Here is a 23,467-nt window from a genome sequence, read left to right on the forward strand (position 1 = left end):
AGGGAGGTGAGTGGCATCTTCGAGCCAGTGTGAATGGGTATTTGCATGGAGCAGGGAGGCCATGGAAGGGGGTAAATGTTTATCTTCTAAATTAGCTTGGGGAGGAGTTCCTGTCATGGCTCAGTGGTTAATGAATCTGACTAGGAACCATGGGGTTGCAGGTTTGATCCCTGGCCTTGCTCAGTGGGTTAAGGATCTGGCATTGCCGTGAGCTGTGGTGTAGGTTGCAGACTTGGCTCGGATCCATCGTTGCTGTGTCTGTGGCATAGGCCGGCAGCTACAGCGCCAATTAGATCCCTAGCCTGGGAACCTCCATGTTCCGTGAGTGCGGCCCTAGAAAAGACAAAAAAAAAAAAGTTAGCCTGGGGACAGGATGAGGCAAGGCGGGAAGCCACCAACTCAGGCTCCTAGTGCCACCTGCTGCTTACCTGCCATGTCATTCAGGCCAGGTGACTTTCTGTCTTTGAGCCCCTTTCTGGCAACCCAAGCCTAAAAATTCCCACCACCTGCCCCTGCCCCTGCCCCTGCCAGCCTGGGGCCTCTGTAAGTTGAGACCCAAAGAATGCCCCTGTTGAACAGGGGCTGAGAACCGGCATTTGAGTGTGGCTTGGCCTGACTGCTCTGAATGTCAGATGGTGTCTGGTTTCCATGTAAGCATAAGATATGGTGAGATAAATGAGACCAGGACTTTGCCCTGGAGGGGTTCCTGTGTAGAGAGGAAGAGCTAGGAAGTCATGAACAAATGGTGATGATGCAATTGATGATAAGTCTTGTTTGTTCGCTGGGAAAGCCCTGAGCAACTTCCTACCTGGAGCTGGGAAGGAATTTTCCTATAGGACTCTTTCTGGAGGATCTTTATTCATGCTACAAATTTATTTTGAACATGTTCTCTATACTAGCCCTTATACTAAGTACTGCGATTATATCAGGAAAGAAAAAGGACAAAAATCTTTGTTCTTGTAGGGCTTATGTTTTACGGGAGGAAGCGAAATAGTAAATCAGGCAAACTCTGTTATGACAGCAATTAAATGACGTGGGGGACAGCTAGAGCTTGGAGAGGGGGCATCAGGACCGCATGTAGTGGCTTTGGCGATGTTACTCAGGTGATCAGGGCAAGCCTTGCTGAGTGGGGAATATGCGAGCAAACCCTTGCAGAAAGTGAGGGAGGGAGCATTCAGATACCTGAGGGAACAGCAATCCCAGCAGAGGGGACAGCCAATGCAAAGGACTTGAGGCCAACAGTGCTTCATTTGTTCTAGGAACAGCAAAGGGTCAGTGCAGGGGGAAAGAAGGGAAGAGATCAGACAAGGCTGGTTGGGTGGGTGGAATATTAGCTGAAGCAAGTTTCTGCAGGGATTTTTAAGGACCTTGGCTCTTACTTAATGTGAAATGGGCAGCTAGTGGAGGGTTTTGAGCAAAGCAGTGCCATGTTCTGATTTAGGTTTTAAAGTAATCCCTCTGGCTCCTGCATTAAAGTAGACTGGAACAGGGGGCAAGTTTGGAAAAAGGGAAAAAGGTTAGAACATTGCAATAATCCTGGGCCACTTGGGCTGCTAGAACAAATTACCATAGACTGGGTGGCTTATCAACAACAGCCTTTTTTTTTTTTTTTTTTTTTTAAAAGAGCTGTACCTGCGGCATATGGAGGTTCCCAGGCTAGGGGTTGAATTGGAACTGTAGCTGCCAGCCTACACCACAGCCACAGCAATGCCAGATCCGAGCCGCATCTGCAACCTACAGTGAAACTCAAGACAATATCAGATCCTTAACCCACTGAATGAGGCCAGGGATCAAACCCGCATCCTCATGGATATCAGTCAGGTTTCTTAACCTGCTGAGCCGCAAAAGGAACTCCAAAAATAGACGTTTATTTCCTGTTGTTCAGGAGGCTGAAAGTCCAAGATCAGGGTGGCTGTCAGCACGATCAGGTTCTGGTGAGGGCCCTTTTCTAGGTTACAGACTGCGATTCTTATTATATTCTCATGTGGCAGAAAGGCTAGAGTTCCCTGGTGTCTCTCTTTTAAAGACACCAGTCTCATCCATGAAGACTCCACCCATACGACCTAACCACCTCCTAAGGCCCTGACATTGGTGCTTAGGATTTCAACATATGAATGGGGGAAGGGGACACAAACATTCAGTCCCTAACGAGAATATTGCAATAATCATGGATGCGGGGTGATAGCAATGGAGATGAAGTGGAAGTGGTCAGAGTCTAGATCAATTTTGCTGGTAGAGCCAATATAATTTCCTGCTCCAGTGGGTAAGGGGGTGGGAGGAGAGATTCATGGATGACTTGGAGTTTCCTGGTGGCAGAGCTGGTTAAAAATCCAGTGTTGTCATTGCAACAGGTGGGTTCCATCCCTGGCTCAGGGAACTTTCACATGCCACAGGTGCAGCCAAAAGAAAAAGAAAAAACAAAAAACAATCAAAGAAGGAGTTCCCGTCGTGGCTCAGTGGTTAATGAATCCGACTAGGAACCATGAGGTTGTGGGTTCGATCCCTGGCCTTGCTCAGTGGGTTGAGGATCCGGCATTGCCGTGAGCTGAGGTGTAGGTGGTAGATGTGGCTCGGATCCCAAGGCTCTGTGGCTCTGGCGTAGGCTGGCTAGAGCTCTGACTAGACCCCTAGCCTGAGAATCTCCACATGCCGCTTGGGAATCTCCACATGCCTAGGGTGCGGCCCTAGAAAAGACTAAAAGACAAAAACAAACAAACAAACAACAGTCAAAGAAGACTGCAGGAGTTCTGGGCTGGGGCTGAAAGGATGGAGTTGCTAACTGCTGTTGTGAGGCTAAGCAGGTGCAGGTCTCTTCTGCCTTTGAAAGATGGTTCTACTGTGGGCATGTTGAGTAGGGCTTCAGTGGGCCTGTTGAGATCCTCTTGGACCTCAAGTATGAAGTGTTGAGTACACAGTTCGGGGGAGGAGCCTGGGCTAGGGGTAGAAATAAATTTGGGGATCTTGAACACATTAAAGCCAGAACTTGCTTGGATTTTGTCTTTCAGTTAAATCGAGTTGGGTGTGGACCTGGCAAACAGAAATGGGCTAGGTGACTAGAATGCTATCTGAAGAATTTTGCTAGTTAGGCCACCTAGAGCGAGATGGGGCAAGAAAAAGAGCTGCTAAGTGAAGGAGGAAGAAAAACCGCATCCTCAACTTCGCAGTTTCATCTCGCTTTACTGCCCACAGCACCTCTCTATACATTCAGTCCACAATTCCACATGCATCCTTCAGCCGACAACTTGCCGTTAGATCTTGCTTCATCTTCAAACGGGCCCAAATGGAGGCAACTAGCGTTAAAAGAAGTGTAGCGCCATACAGCCAGCGAGTGCCAGGGACAGAGATTGGAGCCCATGACTCTGTCCCTGCACTCCAAGAAGCTCAGGGGCGGGCAGGGTTGGAGGTCGGATGGAGGTGGGGAGGCGACTCTTGGCAGGTCTGGGAGCGGCGGGAGAACCGGGATCCATCCCAGCAGCGAGGGTAGGGGACAGCGGCTCCTTTAAGGCCGGGCGGGTGATCTCAGCCTCGGGTTTGCCGCCCCGCCCTCCCCGGCGGCGCGCTCAGTGCGCAGGCGCGCCGCGGCGGCACTCCGCTGGGCCCCGGACGCGCCGGCGGCGGCGAGACGCCGGGGCTGCGGTGCTGTCCGCTTGCCTCTCCCGCAGAGTCCAGCTGCCGAGCATCGCCCGCCCGCGCCGCCGCCATGGGCTCCTGAGGTACCCCTCCCGCTCGCCCTGCGCTGGAGGCCCTGAGGGGGGCGGCCGAGGGCTCCCGGGGCTGGGGGTGCTGCTCTGTTCTGGAGAGGCCCGTTCTGGGGGCGCCCGACGGGTCGCCTTGGCCGCGGGTCCCCGGTTGGGGAGGGGACTAAGGTGGCCGGCCTAGCCCCGGAAGGAGGGGGCGTCGGGCGGCCCCGCCAGGGCCGCTCTGCGCCCCCTGCTCGCCCTGCGAGGTCGCGGGGCCGCCCGTGGGTGTGCCCTGGCCCCCTCCTCGCCAACGTGGCGGGGCCCGCGCCTGGAGTGTAATCGGACCTGCCCGTGGGGGTGGCTGAGGGAGAGGGGAGGCGGATGGACAGGCCGTTTGCAAGTGGGATTGTGTGCGCCCGGTGGGTGTGCTGGCGCCTGGCACTGCCGAGCGAGCGGGGGAGTCAGCCTTGCCCTGTGCCGGTAGCTGTGATCTGGGATGGTGGCTGGCCTGGCCAGGCCTTTGGGGATGCATGCTTGAAGGTGTACACACGCCTTGTGTACAGGTGGGCAATCCGGAGGGTCCCCCACGGGAACCTGGGGCTCTAAAGATATTTGCTTGGAGAGGGACCACAGAGATGGTTCAGAGTGTGTGCCTCCACCTTGTACCTTTCCTTCCTGAGCACACTGCTGGGGGCTAGTGCTGGTCGACTCCAGGCCAAAGGCAAGGTGATGGGGTTGAGAGGTGGGCATGGGTATCTGTTCCCATCCCTTACCCCTCTGGGGTTGTGCAAGGCCAGACATTACACATGCACACACACCCAGGGAGCTGAGGGGCAAAGCAGGTGTTTGCATGTCTGATACCTGTGTGTGAGGTGAAGGCCATGTATTATTTATCTGACTGCCTGGTACCTTATGTAAGGAAAGAAGCAGCAATCTGTGCCCTGGAGGCCATTGTGCTGCCGAGGCCGCCAGGCAAACAAGCTCACGCACCTGCAGCCGAGGCGCAGGTCTCAGAGGTGTGACTCCTTCACAGGCTATGTATGTGTGCAGCATCCCTGCCTGTCGCCCTTCCTTTTCAGCGTGCTTGGTGGACCCTCTAGATTCTGCACATCAGGACATCTTGCCAGCGGGGGCTGTGTCCATCAGGATGGGGACGGTGGAGCGGGAAGGCCCCAGCAGTCAGACCTATGTGTCCATTTTATCAGGCTTTGGACACAAACCTCTCAGGTTGATGGGGGAATCAAACCTAGAAACAAGTAGTTACAGTGATGTGAAAGCCTATAAAATAGAGGGAATGCAGAGCGGGTTTGGCGCTGGGGAAGGGGGAACAGGGCCAGCAGAGAAGGCTCCAACAGGAGGGGAGAGCCGAGCTGGAGCTGGAAGGGTGACTAGCATTCCACCCAGGGGGAGCCCATGTCTCCTTGTCTGTGTACGTGGCAGGCCCGGATGGAGCTGTCGGTGAACCAGGACCTCTCTCTTGCTGCCCGATCTTACCACCTTGTAACTTACTGAGCATCTACTCCGTGCCAGATGCTCTAAAGATGAATGAGACCTTGTGCCCCGCCTCTGAGGGCTTCCAGTTTGCTGGGGAGATGGACATAGACAGTGACCCCAATCCAAAGATGAGACCCCGGTAGCCAGTATGATAGCCACTGTGCAGGAAAAGGCACTGTCCATCCCTCACCACTCCCCCCACCCCAGACTACAGGCATCCTGGTTCCTTTGTGCAGCCTTTGGGATTCTGGGTGTGTTGTAAGTTGCTTAAGGATTCTGGATGTGTTGGAAGTTGCTTGGGGATTCTGGATGTGTTGGAAGTTGCCCTCACGTGGTAGTGGGTTATACCAGGAAGTCCTTCTAAAGGTCTCCGGGTGGTGGGAAGGAGAGCTTCAAGGCACAGTGGGCGCAAGTGATCTTGTCCTAGTTCAGCGGTGTTGGCCGAGTTCTGTGTCTGGAGGCTGTTTTCTCCTCCTCTGCCTTTGAGGTTTCGCTCCTGGTTTCTGGCGGGGCCAGCCCAGCTCTCTCCCCGAGAGGAGCTCCGTGCTATTTCCAGTCCCTGCTGTGCTCATTTCTCCCGTAAATTCCCTCGAGTGGATGCAGCCTGGGAAGGCAGAGTACGGCTCTTTATTGTTTTGAAACCAAGTAACTGAAAGCCCTTCTCACTGCAGGGCCTGGAGACTGGGGATTGGGTGTGTGAGCAGCTGGGAAAGTCAGCAGCTGGGAGAGCTCTGGGGGGCCTGCCCCTGGACCTTCATGGGCAGTGAGCATTGGCTGAAGACCTACTGTGTGCCCAGCGCGGTGCTGTGTGGTGGGTGGTGTCTTCTCAGAGGCTGTGGTTGCCTGAGGCCGTTCACCATGTAACAGATAGGCCACAGACAGTGCTCTGCTTGTGGTGGAAACAGGGCCAGAGGACAATGGGAACAACAGCTCGTTTATTAAGCACTTACTGTGTGCCAGGCACAGTTCAAAGCACTTGCATGAATTACTGCGTTTCATCCTCCCACCACCCAGGGAGGTGGGGTGGTTACCTTCACCCTTTGCAGAGGCGGCAGCCTAGGAGGGTAGAGCCACGCTGGTCCATGGAGCTGACCTCGGAGCCCATGCTCTTCCCCACTAACCCTGGAGTGTGCCAGGCGTCATCCTAAAAGTGACACATCCTGCGCCGTGAAGGACAGGTCTGCGCTGCCCTGGAGGGAGAGGGCCTTCTGGGCAGAGGTGCGGGGGCCTGAAATACCTCCCGGACGCGGCCGAGGTGGGCCCGGGGCATGAAGACCTTTGAAGGTCCTGCTGAGGAATTTGAACTTGACTCTACTGCAGTCAACAGGGAGCACTGCGAGTTTCCCAAAGGAAGAGGCTCCCTGAGCCGGATGTTACAAGACAGCATGGCCGCGTCGTCTTCCTTTCTTCCCGCAAGTAGCTCCAGGAAGGCTGGGCCTCTCTCCCCTTTGCTTCCCCTCAGGTCACTGGCATCTTTTTTAGTCCCTGCTGCCTTTCCCTTTTATTCTTCCAGCAGCTTCTGGTCTTGACAGCCCTGCGTGACTCAGGGCAGGCCTCCGGAGCCCACTGCTGTAATGGTGTCTGCTCTACCCCAGCCCCGGGCTGGCTGTGGGGTGGCTCCCTGAGCTGGAACCGAGGTTCTTCCTGGCTGTCCTGGGTCTCGCAGGTCCTTGCCGCCTCCTCACACTGTGGATCTGGGTGGGCAGCTGCCTTGCCCAGGTGAGCACTGTTGAGCTTGTCCATCTCCCAGGCCCCTGTGCTCGTCAGTGCTGTAAACACAGGCAGAGGAGACTGGGGACATCGTGGGAACTGGGGCTCAGGGAGCCGGCTCTAACTGCCAGATCCCACATGCGGGGTCATGAAGGGGATGCCCGCCCCACCCGCCTGCTTTGCTGGGTGTTGAGCGGCCAGCTGAGCACCCCGGTTCCTCCTTCCCTGCAGGGCTGGAAGACTAGGGGTCTTCGCACAAGACATCTGTTGAGGCACAGCTGAGGGGGTCCATGTCAGCTGTGGGAGCCCATGGGTGTAGCACATGCGGGGAGGAATCAGAAGACTAATGAATTGGGTGCTTTAGGAGAGGAGGCTGAGAATTCAGGAAGGGGACAGAAGTGGTCATGGGGAGAGCGGGAGGTCAGCTGAGCATTCTAGAGAGAGAATTGGGACTGCGGTTGAAACTTCCCTCTCTTGTTAGCCCTGTGGCCTCGGACACGTTGCTTATCAGGTTCAAATTCCCATACTTTAAACATGGGGGGAGGAGTTCTCTGGTGGCTCAGTGGGTTAAGGATCCAGAGTTGTCACTGCTGGGTTCGAACCCTGGCCTGGGAACTTATGCATGCTCTGGGCCCAGAAAAAAAAAAAAAAAAGTAGCGGGAAGATGATGCCCTTTCCTTCATCTGTAAAAGGGGCGTAATAGTAATATAGCCATCGTGTGGCCGTCACGTCCTGATGTCTCCGTGGAGCTCAGCACAGCCCTGGGCACATAGGACATGCTCAGTAAACACTGGCTTTTGTTAATACCTTACAGCCTGTTTAATTCATTCAAGGAAGAGGTGTTGCCTGTGTGCCTGGGAGTGCAGAGAGCCGAGTCCAGCTGGGGAGGGAGCTGTTCCAGTTGTCCTGGGTGCTCTGAGGGAACACGGGGCTTTCCTTCCTGGGTAGGCACTTGGCTGTCAAGGTGACATTTAAGCTGTCACCGTGTGTAAGGAGAGGAAGCAGGTTCCAGGTAGGGGGAAGCTTTGCATGTGCAAAGCCAAGGGCTGCTGTTCTTTGTCTGCAGAATTGTTTGGCATCTGCGCTCAGCACATAGTAGACCTTGAGTAAATGTTAATTGGATATGATCTTCTCGGCCTCAAAGAGGACAGGAAGGGGGAGAAGTTTGGATGGTCCCCAAGTTTCAGGTTTTCTTTTTTGCCCTCCCCATCTTGTCTGCCGGGTGGGATACAGGGCAGGTACCTTAATGCAGTGCAGCTAAGCTGCCAGTGTTCTTATCAGGGACTTGGCCCCAGCTTTGCCTGAGCCTTGGGAGGGGAGGCGCTGGAATTAGCGTTTGTTCACATTCCTGTTTGCTGCTGTTTTAGTGCATCTGAAACCCTACACTTGGGTTAGAAGGATGACACGGGGCCTCTGTCTGATTGGTCGTTTTTCCAGTCCTGGGTTAATGGTGGCTCATTGTCTCGCATGATGCTATGCACCGAGTAGGTGCTGAAATAGCTTGCCATTTTTTCTTTTTTTTCTTTTTTTTTTTTTGCTTTTTGGGCCGCACTCGTGGCATATGGAGGTTCCCAGGCTAGGGGTCAAATCGGAGCTATAGCTGCCGGCCTACGCCACAGCCACAGCCACAGCCACACACAGCCACATCTGCAACCTACACCACAGCTCACGGCAGTGCTGGATCCTTAACCCACTGAGCAAGATCGAACCCACAACCTCATGGTTCCTAGTCAGATTGGTTTCCACTGTGCCACGTGGGAACTCCTGAAATAGCTTTTGATTAAACAAACTAATGGTTGGGTGGGTTAGTATCATTGCCACTCAGGATAAGGCTGGAATTATTCTTGAGAAGTGACAGGTCAGAGCAGAGTGGTTTACTAGAACTGAGTTTATATCAGGAGCTGACAGGTAAATTAAATGGCCTTGGGTCTGCCCAAGGGAAGGCTCCAGCCGATGGTCTGGAGTCTCAGGCCTGGGCTGGGAGGCAGGAAGCCCCAGGGTCACCTCCTTTCCCTTCTCCTCTGGGGCGGAAACCAGAGAGGGAAGATCCCACCCAGAAAACCTTTGTGCCTAACCTGCGTCACTTCCAGCTCCACCATGTTTAAAAAAAGTCACACACAACTAATTAAGTATTTCACGGAAAGTTTGCAGTGTTGATCTCAGTGTTTCAGCCTGTGAGAAACAGTAGACTTCTCTGCTTTTGAAAACAGTACTTTCTGATTAAATTTGGAACACAAAAGATTGAAGGGTAAGAATAACAATCACCCCAACTTCTAATAACCAAGAAATACTCACTGTTGAAGATTGAGCATCTTTTCCTTCTGGGCGTAACCCCGCATTATCCCATTGTTCACAGAAGGCCGAGTCAGAACCCATGACGCGGAAAAGCTAGCCGTAGATAGGGAAGAATGAGAGACTTCCTGAAACAGAACCCCTCGGGGCTTTATTTCAAGGTGTCCGTGGGAAAGATGTGGTCCCCCCCTGGATGGTGGATGGCACTGTGGCGTGAGGGCAGGCGGCGCGCCGCCCGGCGTCAGAGGGCCTGGTGATGCCCTTGGGCCAGGCACTCGCCCTCCAGTGGGGCTGCTCATCCCCCTCTGCCCACCTCCTGGCTGCCACAGGGCTCCGGTAAGGCTCCAGGGTGGAAAGCCCTGGCCCCTCAGGGGGGCCTGTTTCTTTTTGGAGGGAGAGCAGGTCTTTACAGTCAGGTGAAGACGGGATGGAGAAGGGTAAGTGTGTGTGTGTGTGTGTGTGTGTGTGTGTGTGTGTGTGTGTGTGTGTCCTTTTCCAGCCTGAAATCTGTTTGGTGATCCTCTGAAAGACTCCAGTCTCCTTACTGGGGAACCTTGGTCTGTGGACCCTATTGCTTCTGGCCCTGGGTTGTCCTGGGTGGCTGTCCTTCACCTCAGCAAAGGGGGTGGAGTGAGACCTCTAGAAGTTACCATCTCTGTCGCCCTGAAAGGGATTTTCAGATCAGATAGCCTTCCCATGCTGAGAGAAATGCGTGGAGTTTGGTACCTTTATCGCCCCCGTGCCCCCTGCCGTGGACAGCCTGCCCTCAGGGAGGCCCTGTCCTACTGGCAGGTGGCCGAGCACCTCCGCTCTGCTTTGGTGCCGTTCCCCAAAGCCGTCTGGGTCATCACTTACAGGAAAGCTCCGAGGGAAAGCTAACTAACCCCATGGCTGCTGCTGCTGCAGCCCCGGCAGAGGCTTCTCGTCTCCATCTCTAGCAGCTGTGTTTTTTTATTCCATCTAGAATGAACGGGAAATCTGGGATTCCATCAGCAGTCATTTTGGGTGCCTGCAGGTGCAATGATAGGTGTTGGTGAAGGGATATGTGTGAAAAAATTAATATTAATTAACATTAACATACTAATTAGTACTAATATGACTAATCCTCACCAGAATTGGTGTAGGACTTTGCAGTTTACAAATTACTTTTCACAAATACCGTTTCATTTTATCCTCCCAGTGGCCCTGGAATCTTGGAATTATTGCACCTCTTTCATAGATGGATAGACTGAATTTGCCTAAGATCCTGTGGAAGGAAGCACCTGGGTTTTCGATTTCAAATCCTGGGCCCTCGCTGCTGTGAGTGGCCCCTCCAGCACAGCCATGCCCCCAGGAGCCTGCAGCCCCACTGGGAAGCCCGGCAGGTGGAATTGCTGCTTAGGCGTGGAAAGCACGTTAATGGAGCACCAGGTCGAAGCAGTGGGGGCCCCAGGAGGCAGCAGTCTGTTCTGCTGAGGCTCCCTGGGGACAAGGCAGTTGAACTGGGGGCCCTGACGGTGGCGGGTGGCAGGTGCAGAAGTGGGGAGGCCTTCCAGGTAGTGGGGCCACCTGGAGCACACGCACGGGCAGGTCAGTGGAGGAGCGGAGGGGGCGAACTCCCCCAGAGCACTTGTCGTCAAGGCCTCGCCTCCAGGAAGAGAAGTGCATCTCTACACGAGTTTGTCAGTGGGTTTTAAACAAATAAGGTATGTGAAAATCTAGATGCTCCAAACAGTACATATTTGCTTTACAAAAAAAAAAAAAAAAAAAGGTTGAGGAGTTCCCGTCGTGGCACAGCGGAAATGAATCCAACTAGGAACCGTGATGTTGCAGGTTTGATCCCTAGCCTTACTCAGTAGGTTAAGGATCTGGGGTTGCTGTGGCTGTGGTGTAGGCTGGCAGCTGTAGCTCCGCTTAGACCCCTAGCCTGGGAACCTCCATATGCCACAGGTGCAGCCCTAAAAAAAACAAAAAAAAAGGTTGATACAGGAGTTCCCTTCATGGGGAGTGGAAACAAATCCGACTAGTGTCCACGAGGATGCAGGTTCAATCCCTGCCCTCGCTTAGTGGGTTAAGGAGCCGTGAGCTGTGGTGGAGGCTGCAGATGTGGCTGGGATCTGATGTTGCTGTGGCTGTGACGTAGGCCAGCAGCTACAGCTCTGATTCAATCCCTAGCCTGGGTGCAGCCCTAAAAAGCCCCCCCCCCCCAAAAAATTGAAGCACTGTGCAGTGGTGACAAAAATGTTGGTAGCAGTAAACTCAGTGCACTCGAGTATGCTTTCACTTACAGGAGTTCTTGGCCGTCCAGTGTGCTGGAGCAGGGCACAGGAAATGGGCAGGTTGGCGAGGGGTCTTCCTCTCCCGTGCCGGTTGGTGTGCCAAGAGGTAGCCCCCACTCCACTGGGGGCAGAGGACCGTTTCTTCCATTTGCAGTTTGTGGAGCTGTGTGGGGGTGGGAGGAAGCCGGTCCCTGCCCTGCGGCGTTTGCCCGGCTGTCCTCACTCACAGCGCGGACACCAGGAACCCAGAGGCACGCCTCTGTCCTCTGCCAGCTGCCCGCTTGGTGAGTGACGAGTGAGGTTTAGGTGGCCCTTGCTGTTACGTAACAGGTCCGTGAGGGACACGGCGGTGAGTGTCACGGAGCCTGAGTGTGTCTTGCGTGGCTGTGGTGCCCCTCCAGCTCGTGCAGGGGAAGTGCCAAGAGATGCTTATCGCTCATGCAGGATGGCCAGACTCTACTCCCACCCCCTCCCCGCCAGGCCTGCCTCTAGTGCACAGTCCTGGCCTGTCTGCTCCTCCCCTGGCGCCAGTGCCCAGGGAGACCAATTAAGGCTGGGTGTCATGGAAACTGTAGTCACCGTCCACCCTTCCACCTGCCCTGGGACCAGGGCACCAGAGCCTCTGTGTGCTGGGAAGGGCCAAGGGGCCAAGCAGGCCTGGCCCTTCGTTCACAGGTGAGGAAATGTGAGTTCGTGGACCAGGGCACTGGGCACCTTAGGGCTGATCCAGGTTCAGAGCCATCTCCTGCCCTGTGCTCTCTTAGTCTGCTGAAAATGAGGTTTTCTCTACTGTTTCTTCATCTGGCATCCTTGGAACCACACATTGTCAGTAATTTCCCCAATAATTAAGCTTATTTTTTTTGGATGAGTGATTAAAATGTATCCTGCCTCTTTGGCAACATTTTCAAAATTACAGATGCCTGAAGGCTTTTACCCAGCAGTTGCACTTCTAGGAATTTATCTGACAGAGGAGTTACTGCATATGCAAAATAACTGATTTGCAAGGTTAGTCATTGCCGCCTCATTTTTTAAATGTTTCTGACCACGCCCCCCCCCAAATTCTCCGGGCCACGTTATCAAGCCTGTGCCACAGCAGTGACCTGAGCCACAGCAGTGGCAACACCGATCCTTAACTGCTAGGCCACTGGGGAATTGTGCTGCCTCATTTTTCATAGCAAAAGGTTGGGCGCAACCTGAAGGTCCATCAGCAGGGGGCCAGGAGCCAGTGCAAACCACAGAATACTCTGCTGCCATAAGAAATAAGATGGAGACCCCATGCACAGATACAGAGCCATTGCCAAGATAGACCGCCGTGAAAGAAGTGGGCACGGGGCCGTGCGTCCGTGTGAAAGTGAAGGGAAGTAGTAAGTGCCTTTGCTTCTGCATGTGCTCGGAGCCCCTGGGGAGTCGCAAGAAGCTGGCAATTGGGTGCCCCTGGGTTGGGGCTGGTGCCAGGAGACTGTTCACTGGAGACCCTTCATATCTTTTGAGTGCTGATTCATGTGAATATGTGACTTTTTAAAAAAATTAAAATGTATAAAATCAAGTAAACATGAACCCTAAGGAATGTATCGTCACCTCTTGTCCAATGAAGGAAAGTCAAGGCCACCCCTTCAAGGGCTGGCCATCCTCACTTAGGCCCCTGACCACCAGCTAATCAAAAAACAGGCTTGGGAGTTTCCGTTGTGACTCAGAGGGTTAAGAATCCAACTGGTATCCATGAGGATGCAGGTTTGATCCCTGGCCTCCCTCAGTGGGTTAAGGATCCAGCATTGCTACAAGCTGTGCCAAAGGTCACAGATGCAGCTTGGATCTGGTGTTGCCATGGCTGTGGCTGTGGCCAGCAGCTGCAGTTCTGAATCAACCCTAGCCTGGGAACTTCCATGTGCCACTGGAGTGGCCTTAAAAAAAAAATGCAGGCTTGGGTTTCACAAATGTGGACCAGATGTGGGAGTTTGGGTGTTTCTTGGGAAATCCGGCTCCTAGCCCTGGCCCTGGAGAAATGCAGTCCCCTCCCGTTGGCCCCTCTGAAACACTGCTGTTGTCTGACTCGTCATTTTAAATCCTTGCTCTGATATGCTTATTTCCTGACCCCGGAAGCCTTCAGAGCCTTCCCCACTGACATAAACAAAGCCCTGTCTCAGGCCCTGTTTACCCGGCCTCCCTTGTTGAGCCGCAGTTGACTGGTCTCTTTTTCCTCCCTCTACCTCCTCACCTTCCCACCTCTGTGCCTTTGCTCATGCTCTTCCCTCTGCCTGCTTGCCTTTCCTTCCCTTCATCTCCACGTGCCCACATCCTGTCTGCCTCTCAAGGCCCAGCTCAGTTTCCACCTCTGCACAGCCCTCTGTCCTCCTCTGCTCTTTCTCTGTTCCTCTCCGCTGGCACTTAAGCCTTTTACCTTGGGTCTCAGGTGTCTGACTGGGCTGCAGGCGCCTTTAGGGCAGAGTCCACGTAATGCTCACAGCCCTGGATGTTCCGTGTTCGCTGAGTGGGTGAGTGGTAGCTGCCCTCTTCATGGTGGGGTTGGGAGCCCTGGGGGAGGGGGCAAGGCCTGTTTCACATCCGCCAGCCCCGGTGCCTGGCACGGGGCGGACCCAGCCCCGCCGCAGGAATCACACAGCTCCTGCCCGGGTGCTCGTGTATATTCTTTCCCGCATCTGCACAAGAACTGTCAAGTGCGGTGGCTGTGGGTCACTGTACGGATAAAGGAGCAGAGCAAACATCGTGTCCAGGTCACAGTGAGAAGCAGGATTTGGACACAGATCTGGCTGCCACCCGACTCCTGCATTTGATCGGTTTATTCTCCCCCCTCCCCTAAGTCGTCATACTGATCCCTCAGGGCACTCATTCCCTGTCCCACTGGCCCCGGCAACCTTGTATTTGAGTGTATTTTCTTCCCCACTGGGCTGTAAACTCTTACGGCTTAGAGTCTTGCCTGAGTCTCTTGCCCTTGGACTTGGCACACAGAAGGTGCCCAAAGGCCTACGTATATTAACTTACTACAGTAAAGTACACACACAGATGTGCAGTGCGATGGATTTTTACATCTGTAGATACTCATGTAATCCACTGTCCAGATCAAGCCGCACAATATCCCCAGCCCTCCCTGGAGTTCCCTGGGGGCTCCCTAGGTCCTCCTCCAGGTCACGAACCTCCAAGGTAACCACTTCTCAAACCTCATCACGATGGACTTGTTTTGACCTTGCAAATGGAATCACAGGAAATCCTCTAGTGAGAGCCACTCGGGTTGTGTAGCACAGTCCTTGTCCACCGTGGCATAGAGGTCCTCTGTTTAAACATACGGTTGACCCTCGAACAACATGGCTTTGAGCTGCTGGGTCCGTTTATACATGGGGTTTTTTCAATGAATACATGCAGTACTGCATGACCTACAGCTGGTTGAACCCCGAGATGTGGAATCGCAGCTACAGAGGGCCGACTTTAAGTCATACCTGGATTCTCAACCACTGAGGGTTGGCACCGCTAAGCCAACTGTTTTTCAAGGGTCAGCCACCACTATGTAGTCATTCTGAGAATGGGCATTTGGGTTGTGTCCAGGCTTTTGCTGTCATAAACAGGGCTGCTCTGGGGTCCCAGGGTCAGGGCAGGGTCGGGGGTCTCCGCTTAGCCAGCCTGCTCCCATGGCCAGTGGGACTCTTGAGGTTCAAGGTTTCGCATCCAAAGGGGAGCCGTTTGCCTGGGGAGGGGGGTGTTAGCTGGCTGGGAAGGTTGTCCCATTAGAGGGACACAGCGTCCAGTTAGAAAGGCCGAGCCCTGGCCCATCTGTTCTCAGTTTGGGAGAAAACTGTAAGAATCAAGATTTGGCCTGCTATGGATTGAAAAAAAACAAAAAACAAAAAACGACAGGGCTGCATTAAGCCCTCGCTGAAGGATTTTGGATTACTTTCTTGTTCTCACTTGTGTCAGCACCTACCCTCCACCCAACACCAAGTGAAAGATAGACACAATTGGATGATTTTTCTTTCCTGGTTGAGAGATGCATGGGAATGTGGCCCCGGGAGAAGAGGGACAGATGCCACTAGAGTGGCCACGGCTTGTCTGTGTTGATTGAAGGGGAGCGGAACTAGGAGCCAGGACCCTGCCCCCTCGTGAGGGCATGTGGTCCTCTTTCCAAAGGCCAGCGGGCAGAGCTGCCCAGCCCCTGGCTGCTCTTTGCCTCTGATCCCCTCTGGAGAAGGGCCAGGCTGGGGGTTGCTGACCTGCTCTGATGTGGGTCAACTCCCCCCTCCCCCACCAAAAAAAGCAGCCACCCAGAAGTTCCCAGAGCAGACAGCCCCAGGGGGGACCAGAGGACCTGTCATCCCCAGGCGGCTGCAGTGGGAGCGGTGGCCAGTTCAGATTAACCCAGCTCTAGTCAAGGGCTGCCCAGTGAGCTCAGCAAAGGTGGCAGTTTCTCCACGCAGCTTAAATAAAAGGGCCCAAACCCCTCCCAGGCTGTGTTAATATTCCAGAGACGGGTTGCCCGCCCGGCTCGGCCCATGGGTGTGTGGTGACTGCCCGTGTGAGCACTTCATGGTTGCAGCTCACAAGGCTTTGGATGTGAAACTAATGAATGAAAATATGACCTCAGAAGGTTTAAGAAAGAGCCAACAACCAGAGGCAGGACTGGCCCGGGTCTCGAAGGAGACTGTTGGGAGTGTGCATGTCTGGCCTGGCTGGAGGATGAAATGACTGAAACAGGAGCGGGTTATGCCAGGGGACATGGCGTGTGTGGGCCCTGTTCTCAGCGCCTTCCTACGGTGACTTGTTTATTCCCCGCAGCTCTTGTCAGCGCTAAGCATGTCTGCAATCCCATTTTACAGCTGAGGAAGCTGCAGTGAGGAGAGGTAGCATAACTTGCCCACAGACATAAAGCGAGTAAGGGGCAAGGCTGGAAGTCAAGTCCGGGGGTCTGACTCCAGAGCCCATGGCCCTTTGACAGCGCTTGGGAATCTGGGGACCTGACAGAGTGGCTCAGGCAGCGTGAGGACCCTTTTCCCAGGATTCTGGGCAAGCAGCTTTAGCCCTCCACGCCTCTGTTTTCTCATCTGTAAAGGGATTCTTCGTTTCCTACTGCTGCTGTAACAAGTTGTCAGAAGCTGGAGTTCCCATGGTGGCTCAGCGGGTTAAGAACCTGACATAGTGTTTGTGAGGATGCAGCCTTGCTCAGTGGGTTAAGGATCCAGCATTGCTGCCAGTTGGGACATAGGTTGCAGATGCAGCTCGGATCTGGTGTGGCTGTGGCTGTGGTGTAGGCCAGCAGCTGCAGCTCTGATTCGACCCCTAGTCTGGGAACTTCCATGTCCTGCAGGTGCGGTCTTTAAAAAAAAAAAAGTAAAAAATGTAGTGGCTTAACATGCAAATATGTTACTGTCCAGTTTTGAGGTCAGAAGTCCAGAATGTATTTCACGGGGCTAAAGTCAAGGCGTTGGCAGGGCCACTTTCCTTCTGGAGGCTCAAGGGGAGAATCTATTTCCTTGCCTTTTCCAGCTTCCTCCAACGCCTCTCTTTCTTCCTCCTATAAGGACCCCAGTGATTATATCTGGCCTACTCAGATAATCTGGAATGAAATCTCTTTATCTCAAGATCCTTAACTTAGGAGTTCCCCGGTCGTGGTGCAGCAGAATCAAATCCAATTAGGAACCTTGAGGTTGCAGGTTCGATCCCTGGCTTTGCACACTGGGTTAAGGATCTGGGGTTGCTGTGAGCTGCTGCTTGGATCTGCTGTGGTGTCGGCCGGTGGCTACAGCTCCCATTAGACCCCTAGCTTGGGAGCTTCCATATGCTTTGAGTGTGGCCCTAAAAAGACAAAAAAAAAAAAAAAAAGATCCTTAACTTAATCACACCTGCCACATCCCTTTGGCCGCGTAAGGTAAAATATTCACAGCTTCGGGGTTTAGGATGCGGGCATCTTTGGGAGGCCTTTTTTCAGCTTTCCACACAGGAAATCTGTGGGGGACACAGAACAGCAAAGTGTCCCCCAAGCGAGAAGTGAAACGACCCAGAATGAAATCTGGGCGAGGTGGTGAGATTCTCTGAAATACCTTGTCCCCAAGGCAGGTGGCTGAGTCTGGTGACTATCAACACTCGGCAGCTTTTCTGGAAAAGGTGGGCATCCTCAGAAGGGGCGTCAGCCAGAAGACCTCTCTCCCGGAGAGGGATGGGGTGAGGGCTATATTAGGGGAGGCGAGTGTTTGCTTCACTCCTAATCGTTTTCTGGGGTGTGATATGGTCCATCAGGCCTCGCCGGGGCCTGGAAGCAGGGCCCCCCTCTTCGCTGTGCTCTGATCCTGTGCTTTCAAGCCCTCTTCTGGCAGCTGATAGCAGATGGAGGGGACATTCATAAACTGGCATTCCTCCCTTTTCTTGTGAGCCAGGTTCGCCCGACCCTGGCCCCCGACCCCGTGGAGCCTGGCTTTCCACAGGCGCGAGGTGAGCTCTGTCCAGTGGCACTCGTGCCCGTCTGGGGATGCTCTGACGGCAGAAGACCCACCCCACGTGCTGTCAGAGCGCCTGTCAACTGCAGAGTGCCACGGGTGCCCGTCACTCAGGCTGCGGTGCCCCTCGCCCTCCCCAGCAGCAGCCTGATGCAGGCATCCTGCCCAGGCACACCCCTGGCTCAGTGTCTGTCAGCTTCTCCCCAGAGCTGTCATTCGGCAAGTCCTTTTGCCCACATGGTCCCTGCCCTCATGGAGCCTGACTCAGATCGTTAAGGGAACAAATCTGATCACATGATGGTAAATGCTAGAAAAGACCGGGGGAGACATGCCACGTGCAAACTCCAGCAGGTCCTAGAAGGTGGTCGTTATCAAGGCGGGTGGGCATAAGGTCTGTGGGGGGAGCAAGAGAGCGTGCCAGTCCTGGCGGTTGGCACGGGGGTGTGGAGAGTGTCGTGAGTTTTAGAGTTGGAAGGAACTGCAAAGGGAACCTTCATTCCGTTGCCTCCTTGTGCAGCCAAAGCCGGATGAGCACTGACCACGTCCAGGCTCTGACGTAGGTGCTGGGATCACAGCTGCGCATAAGACGTGACCTCTGATCTCTGCCGGCTCCAGGCTGCTTGGGAAGAAGTCAGGGAAGAGTGAGCCACCCTGCAGAGGCTCCTCCATCACTGTTCCTGCCCCAGGAGACTTCTTGTCCTGTTTGGTTGGGAGCTTCCTTATTCTGGAAGCAACTAGAACATTGCTAGACTGTGCCAGTTGGTAAAAGCATCTGTCTTGGCAGACTCACCTTCCTGTTGCTCATACCAGGTGGACCGGGCTGTGTCCTGATGGAGCTTGCAGGATAAGTCCCTTTGCCCTCGTTGCCACGTTGCAGGATGTGCGTGAGACGGTGTGACTCAGCCTCCATCCTCTGCCCTCACCCGGCCCGTCCTCCCTCCAGCCACACATCCAGGTCCTTCAGTGGTGCTCCGGATGGTGGGGAGGGGGCCACGTGACAGAAATCGGGCAGTGTGCAGCACATGGCTTAATGCCGGGCCTTCAGTCAGTCCTTTGATTGACTGATTCTTCCTTTCCAGATCCCTGCTGTGTGTCTGGCACGGTGTCAGGCCTGGAGATGGAGCATGCGGGTGTGGGAGGCGGGAGCGCTGTCAGAACCAACCTCGTGGAGGGAGCTCGGGGCGGCTGGGCGGGGTGGGCCGGCGCGCCGTGGTTTTAGGATGACTCGTGAGAGACAGTTGTCACGTGCCACCAGGACCAGGTTGAGGGAGGGTGCGTTGGCACAGGGCTACTTGGGGAGCAGGCAGGGAGGGCGGTTGGGACCCAGCCGCCCAGGGCCGTGGGCCCCGCGGAGGAGTCAGGACTGCATCCACTGTCAGAGCCTGCCCTGTTCTCAGAAGGTTTCAGGTCAGGAGGGAGGTGCTCATGTTTGCAAACAGGTGAAAAGAAGAAAGCGCACTTGACTCCTGCTTCCCGGAGCATCCGCTCCCGGCAGCTCGGGAGGATGGTCCAGGCCCACCTCCTTTCTCCACCTTTCTGGAATCCAGAACGCTCGAAATCCCAGAGGTTCTTCCTAAGTCTGCAGCAAACTAATTTTGTGGCAAAAATCTGACCTGAATTGATGCGAGACTAATTACGGTCTTTAAAAATATCTCACCTTCTCTGCGGAAACACTATGTGTTTGATTTCGGGGTGCTGCTCAGACCTCTCTGAGAGTGTTACTGCTTAAGCACTGTACACATCACCGTAATTCTTCCTCAAATCTGAAAACCCGAATTCCCAAACCCATGTGGCCCACGGGCCCTGGCTATAGCACGGCGCACCCAAGAAACAGATTCACAGATAGCCACGTCGCCTGCCCAGGCACAGCTGGGTGCCAACACCAAGATTCCAGCTCAGTTGCCTTGACTCGGTGAAGCCCTGGACCAAGGGCAGACTGTGGCCTGGCCTCTTCCCAGGTGTGGAGCCACCTCGCTGGTAGGTGGGCCGCTGGGAGAGAAGTGGAACCAAGCCTTGACTGCTTTGGGTCTGCTTCAGCCTGGGATTGAGCAGGTGGGAGGACAGAGGCAGAGACATGGCAGAGAAAGTCAGCAGCTGGGTCACCAACTGGTTTCCCCACCGCTGACAGCACCTTCAGGCTTTCCTCACCCTCACACCCCTATCAGTAGAGGAACTCTTGGGGGCATGCACCCCAACATCTGGATATTGATGCAGTTACTCTGTACCTGTACTACCTTCCTGGGACACTGTGTGTATCATAAAATTTACACCAAAAATAGAAACCTGAGGTTGGGACTTCCCGTCGTGGCACAGCGGAAACGAATCTGATGAGGGACCATGACGTTGGGGGTTCGATCCCTGGCCTCACTCAGTGGGTTAAGGATCTGGTGTTGCCGTGAGCCGTGGTGTAGGTCGCAGACGCAACTCGGATCTAGCGTTGCTGTGACTGTGGTGTAGGCCAGCAGCTGTAGCTCCGATCAGACCCCTAGCCTGGGAACCTCCATATGCCGAGGATGCGCCCTAAAAAGCAAAAAGAAAGGAAGGAAGGAAGAAAGAAAGAAACCCAAGGATGGGTTAAAGATGTAATGGTTTTTTAAAAGTTAAAAAAAAATTGTTAATGGTACAAAAACCTTCTGGCTTCATATACTTATTTTGTGCTTTAATGTTCTGTGAGAGCAGTTTGTTTAGATACTTGGTTTTAAGGGCCGCCCTCCCTGAAAAAGATCCCTGCCTGGGACACGTAGCTGCACACAGAGGAAACGCATCATTGGCTTTCTTTCTAAATCGGGTTACTCATTTTTCCAGCCCATCCACTGCGTGCGCAGAGGATTTGTTTGGCTGGTACATTTCCATCCTCCCCGATGCCAATCAGATGTTTTTGTAAACTAAATGGAAAGTATTTTAAAGTTCTTAACACGAGTCCAGAACCCACTCAAATGCTTTGGAAATTTTTAAACAGATTAGAAGATTCTGTTACGTAGGTTTTAGGAGCTCAGATATGAGAGTGTTGGCAAATTACAGACATACTGTTTTTGATGACAAAATCCTACAACAGAAGAAACAGGAATATACTTTTCCAGAAAGCTCTGCCCTACCTGAGGTTTTTTTCTTCAAAGAGCAATTTCTTTTGCATCCCCTGATAACATGCCTTTCCTGTGAAGGGACATTTAAACATCCTTAAAGATGCTTTGAAAACATAGCTGGGAAGCAGCCATTGACCATAGGAAAAAATGGGCCCATTTGAAACTGGTTTTTTTTTTTTTTTTTTGGTAAAACAAAGATGTGTTGAGCTCTGTTTTGACAAATCTTTTCGATTGCTTTTCTTATTTGCTTTTTCTCTCTTGTCAGATAACCATAAATCTGTGATAGATAATTTCCTGAGTCACTGCCCATCTCATTACAATTTTGGTGGAAAATTCTCCTGTTCTACAGTCTAAAGCTTTTTATTATGGAAAATTTCTAGCACAAAAGTAAAGCACATTGTGGAATGTGTTTCTGCCTGTCAGTCACTCAGCTTCAGCAGTTAGCAACACTTTGCAGTCTTGCTGCATCTGTCCCTCTCCCCTTTTTTATTTTTTTAAATTTAATTCATTCGTTCATTCATTTTTTGGTTGTACCTGCAGCCAGAGTTCCTGGGTCAGGGATGGCACCTGAGCCACAGCAGTGACAACACTGGATCTTGAACCTACTGAGCCACCAGGGAACTCCCCACTCCCCCTTTTTAAAGAGTAAAATCCCAGATGTGATGTTTCTTCTCACCCTTAAGTAGTTCAGGATGCATCTCTACTTGAGGACCCCTTTTTTTTTTCCGTCCTTCCCCCCCGCCACCCAGCCCCCGCACCTGCGGCATATGAATTCCATGGATTCCTAGGTTCCATTTGGTTGCTGAGTAGCTGTCCGTGGTTTGGATGTACCAGAGTTGAACCTTTCGCATGTTGAAGGACATTTAGATTGTTTTCAGGTTTTGCTCCTTACAAACACATTTGCCTAGAGTTCCTGTTGTGGTGCATCAGAAACAAATCTGACTAGTATCCATGAGGTTGCGGGTTTGATCCCTGGCCTCGCTCAGTGGGTTAAGGATCTGGCATTGCCGTGAGCTGCGGTGTAGGTCGTGGACACAGCTCAGATCCCTCGTCGCTGTGGCTGTGGTGTAGGCTGGCAGCTATAGCTCTGATTGGACCCCTAGCCTGGGAACCTCCATATGCGGGTGTGGCCCTAAGAAGCAAAAATAAATAAATAAACAAAACACATTTGTGTTTGTGAACACTCGTGTATAGTTTTTTTTCCCCCTTTTTTTGCCCCCTCCCCTTCCCCCTGTGGCCTATGGAAGTTCCTGGGTCAGGGATCAAATCTGAGCCAGAGCTGTGACCTACACCACAGCTGCAGCCAACGCCAGATCCTTAACCCACTGTCCCGGGCCAAGAATTGAACTGGCACCTCCACAGAGCAAGCTGGATCGTCACCCCATTGCACCACGGCAGTAGTTCCACAAATATGTTTTTGCGGAGCATATATTTTCATTTCTCTAGGATAAATGTCTAAGAGTGATTACTGGGTTGTATGATAAGTGTATGTTAGCTTTATAAGAAACTGCCAAACTCTTTTCCAGCGTGACTCTACCATTTTATACTCCTATCAGGTTTGTGTGTGAGATTCGTTTCATTGCATCCTCACCAGCATTTAATGCCACTGTTTTGTATTTTTAGGTGGGTACTAATATCTTATTGTGTTTTTAGTTTCATTTCCCTAATTGCCAGTGTTGAACAGCTGTTTATGTGTTGGCGGTGGTCCTTCTTGAGTGAAATCTCTCTTCATGTCTTTTGTACATTTTCTGATTGAATTTTTTTTCTTCTTCTTTAGGGCTGCGTGTGCAGCATATAGAGGTTCCCAGGCTAGGGGTTGAATTGGAGCTGCAGCTGCCAGCCTACGCCACAGCCACAGCAACACCAGATCCTTAACCCACTGAGTGAAGCCAGGAATTGAACCTGCATCCTCATGAATGCTAGTCAGATTCATTACCACTGAGCCACAACAGGAAAAAAACGCCCCCTTTTTTTTTTAACTCCTGAGCTTTGAGCATTCTTGCTATACGGTGTATTCTAGATGCTGGTCATTTGTTGGATACGTGGATTGCAAATATTTTGTTCTCCTGTGTGGCTTGTCTTTTCATCCTCTTCACAGAGTCACAGCGTGAAAGTTTTTACTTTTGGTGAAGTCCAGCTTATCAGTTTTTCCTTTTATGGATCATACTTTTGCTTGCAAGTCTAAGAACACTGCCTAGGAGTTCCCGTCGTGGCACAGCGGGTTAAGAATCTGACTGCAGCAGCTCAGGTCACTGCGGAGGTGCAGATTGAACAGATTTGATCACCGGCTCAGTGGCCTAAAGGATCTGATGTAGGTCACAGCAGCGGCTCAGATTCAGTCCCTGGCCCAGGAACTTCCATATGCTGTGGGTGTGGCCATTGAAAAAATTTTGAAAAAGAACACTTTGCCTAGCCCTAGATTTCAAAGATTTTTCTCTTGTGTCTTCAGAAGTTTTATAGCCTCAAATTGGATTGTGATGATCATTGTACAACTATAAATGTAATAAATTCAG

At 52.8% G+C, this 23,467-nt stretch overlaps 1 protein-coding gene across 5 annotated transcripts in view; it reads left to right on the top strand.

The window, feature by feature from the left end:
• Positions 1 to 3,562: 3,562 nt before the first annotated feature.
• The window catches only part of TMEM184B (transmembrane protein 184B), a 48,768-nt gene continuing 28,863 nt past the window's right edge, over positions 3,563 to 23,467 (top strand). For 3 of the 5 annotated variants that reach the window (XM_047786268.1, XM_047786270.1, XM_047786271.1), the window contains exon 1: positions 3,588 to 3,713. The gene's annotated coding sequence lies outside the window, so the exon portion shown is untranslated. Of the gene's footprint in view, positions 3,714 to 9,488; positions 9,513 to 23,467 lie in introns of those variants that run through there. The other 2 variants (XM_047786272.1, XM_047786269.1) reach the window with 2 other exon arrangements.

The sequence above is a fragment of the Phacochoerus africanus genome, chromosome 7 (assembly GCF_016906955.1).
Source record: "Phacochoerus africanus isolate WHEZ1 chromosome 7, ROS_Pafr_v1, whole genome shotgun sequence".
In the NCBI taxonomy this organism is placed as follows: domain Eukaryota; kingdom Metazoa; phylum Chordata; class Mammalia; order Artiodactyla; family Suidae; genus Phacochoerus; species Phacochoerus africanus.